The 3420-nt window shown below is 44.1% G+C and overlaps 1 long non-coding RNA gene across 1 annotated transcript; it reads right to left on the bottom strand.

The window, feature by feature from the left end:
- Window positions 1–354: 354 nt before the first annotated feature.
- On the bottom strand, window positions 355–1532 carry LOC123151206 (uncharacterized). The gene is made up of 3 exons (XR_006475543.1): window positions 1500–1532; window positions 1158–1314; window positions 355–464 (listed from the first exon to the last, which is right to left on the bottom strand). It is a non-coding gene; the product is annotated as an uncharacterized lncRNA (long non-coding RNA).
- Window positions 1533–3420: the final 1888 nt, after the last annotated feature.

Below are 3420 nucleotides of genomic sequence, written 5' to 3'. Positions count from 1 at the left end.
GGTTCCATATTCTCAAATTCAAGGCCATCTAATTCACCATCAGATGTGCTTGATAAAGATTCACAACTGTTAGCCATAGCAAAGACGACACTTAAGAGTCCTGGCATGTCATCCAACCTTCCATGGCTGCTTTCTCCAACAACATTCCTTGGGATGCCAGGAATAGAAAGATTGCCACTGTTATCTGATACATGAGCAAATGCAAATGATGGTTCACTGTAATCCTCTCCATGGCAAACCCACTTAGTGTAACCTTGAAGAATACCATCACATCTCAAGTGAGTCTTCACTCCATCATAACTCTGCATAGCTTTATTTCGGCAATTTACACAAGGACAAAGAATTCTATCACCAGCCGGAACATCACGGAATGCAAAAGTCAGAAATTGCTCGACACCATCTTTGTAAGCAGCACTAGCTCTTGGTTGACTCATCCAACCTCGATCCATCGCCCTTTGATATGCCTAATTAATGAAACAAAAAAAACATATGTCGGTGCATAATTTTACATGTGTTATTTAAGAGATGAAAGCTGATTTAGATCTCTTGGTAAGAAAAGCATGGAATACATAGATATTTTAATTGAATGATTGGATGCAAACATATTTCATTAACCTTGCAGTAAAAGACTTCAAAATAAATGTGGCATTGGTAGGTTTAACTAGTATGCAAACGCGCCACTCAGTTCAATACTGTTGCACATATGCTGCCATCTTTTTGCCCCTAATCCCAACTCTGGCTACATCGAAAGGAAACACACACCACATGAACAAACAAAAATATAAAACAGAACACATGATTGATATTATCTATGCAAGGCCTTCAATTATCTAGAAAAACGTTTTCTTTCTAATCGCTATAGGGACTTATTTCCTTCTGCAACTACTAAGATTGTTGGACTATCTAAGTATCCAAACTAAGCATAAAAACCATATTATAGGGCGCTTTAATAAACAACTATGTTAACTCCCCTGATTTATATCATCATGTTATTGATGATCTTGTGAGCATCTCAAATAAGCACCATATACAAAAATCAAGGTACAACAGAAGGTAAAAAAAAGGCCAATGATCACAAAATTCTTAATCATACAACAAAAAATTGATAAAAAGATGCCAAAAACTTCAAAAAACAGTATGGGATACAACAGAGTTACTTTCTCGATTGAGATTGAATGCGGGTTGTTTGAAATCAAAGGCGGTGGTCCAATCTATGGTTGTTCGAATTTCTGGAGATGATTCAGACCAACTGAAACACCGGGCGTACACACTTCCGTTGAGGGCACCAATGAAATATATCTTCCCCTTCTATTTCTACAAGATCAAATGGAATTGATATTAAAATGTGTTCCCTTCCAAATCAACAATACATTATACATATACACAGTCCCTTGCATATACGTTCGTACACAGTTTTTCAGTCCAAATTCAATTTAATTTTCATCATACACTGATCAGCAGAACAAAAGGGGGCAGGCAGAGCTTTCTTAGGAAATTACCTGTCTCCCAGCTAGCTTGCTATTTGTTCACGGGAAGTCCTGGGTGGCAGAGTCCGGCGGAGCAGGCGAGCACCACCGGGAGAGGTCGGAGCAGAGCGCCAGAGCCGGCGCGGGGGGCTGGCTGGAGCAGGCGAGGAGCACCACGTCCCTGGTGACTAGGCAGAGTGCCGGGGATGGCCGAGGAGCGCCGGAGCAGAGGGGGAGGTGGCAGTCCTTGCGGAGGGCGTTCACCGGCGGCGGGCGGCGGCGCACTGGCAGGACCAGTAGTGTGAGGCACGAGCTGGAGTTTGTCGGTGGTCGAGATTGGGGGGAGGGGGGACTAGGAGGCACAGGACTGGATGAGGAACCAGCCCGGCGGCGCCATAGATGGGCAGCTCGGGACGTGGCGGCGGATAAGGAGGAGTCAAGGAGATGGAGTTCGGTTCGTGGGCTCCTTTACTGCACAAATGGGCCAGGCCAGGTAATTTCCAATTTCTGCACATTCTTTACATGGTTTTATTATTTATTTGTTAAACTCTTTTTATCCTATAAAACGTCTCAAAAATCGTCTCTGCCTATTTACACATGTCAAAACTAATAAATAGGATATACCTCAAAAATAAGATTTGTGACGTTGTATTTATCGTCTCAAGAAGCGTGTCTACACACTATACGTTTCCTAGTATAGAGACGAATATAAAAACGTCTTAGAAAAAGCGTGCCTACTGACATGTTTTGTTGTAGTGACAACAGCCGGGCTTTGAGGTAGCCACCTGACCCCGTGTGATGATGATGCTCCTTCTTCACAACATTTATCTTGTTTCTCACTAACATCTACTTACTCTTCTCCGATGTCTTGTGGGCCTCAAATTCGTCCCAGTGATCTCTGATCTTCTCATACCGGCAGGTGAATTCTGGTGTCTCTTCTTTGTCGACAAACGTTGTTTTCAGCTCATTCTTCCACCTCCTGAATAGTTTTGCCATCTTCTTAAGAGCATGAGACTTGATCAATTGCTCTTTAACTGGCTTCTCCGGATCCTCCTGTGGCGGTAGGGTGAAATTTGCCTTCAACCCGGTCCAAAGATCATCTTTCTGCATATCGTTGACATAAGAGACCTCAGGGTCTTCCTTCTTAGGCTTCAACCATTGCTGGATGCTGATCGGGATCTTGTCCCTAAAAAGAACCCCGCACTAAGTAGCTAATGCTTCCTTTGTCCGGATGGGTTCAATCGGTTGGCCATCGCGCGTGATTGCTGTGATCGTGAACCTTTCATCCGGGCGCAACTTTTTCTTCGGGCCTCGTTTCTTTACCGAAGTTGTGCTCGATCCGGAGGGCTAGAAAAGGAAGAAAGACGAGAGTTAATATGTGTACATACCAAAAGAATGAATGCATCAATTAGCTAGTCATATATACCTGGCCGGACTCTGTTCGGTCACCAGAGCCATCATCACGGTCTCCTTCTTGCACCGGCATTCGGTCACCGGAGCCATCATAATCATGAATTTCCTCCTCCATTGTTCAATCACTATAGCATGCTTCTTCAACCTGTCCTTCCAGACCATCATTGTCGTTAAGATACGACATGACATCACCTCCGGCTAAGATTATGTCCCCCAACACCTGTTCTACTGCCTCGTCTCGTCCGTGCTCCATTGTTTCTGCAAATATTACAACATGGCAATTATTATACAAACATGACAGCAGGTGGATATATTAGTGGCAAACGTAGACCTAGCTACCTAATCACAACAAGGAATCATATTAGTGGCCTCGACGCTTCTCTAGGGTTTGGGGTGGCCTCGGCAACGCTTCTAGGGTTTGGATCAACTTGTGCACATCCATAATGGGGTCATTCTTGATAAATCTGGACCCTTGACCCCTGGACGACCCCCGACCCTCGACCCCTTCATGTCACTGATACGTCCATTTTGCATCATGCTT

Source organism: Triticum aestivum, chromosome 7A (genome assembly GCF_018294505.1).
Source record: "Triticum aestivum cultivar Chinese Spring chromosome 7A, IWGSC CS RefSeq v2.1, whole genome shotgun sequence".
NCBI lineage: Eukaryota > Viridiplantae > Streptophyta > Magnoliopsida > Poales > Poaceae > Triticum > Triticum aestivum.
Note: the sequence above shows the minus strand (reverse complement) of the source record. Positions and strands in the feature narration are given on the sequence as shown.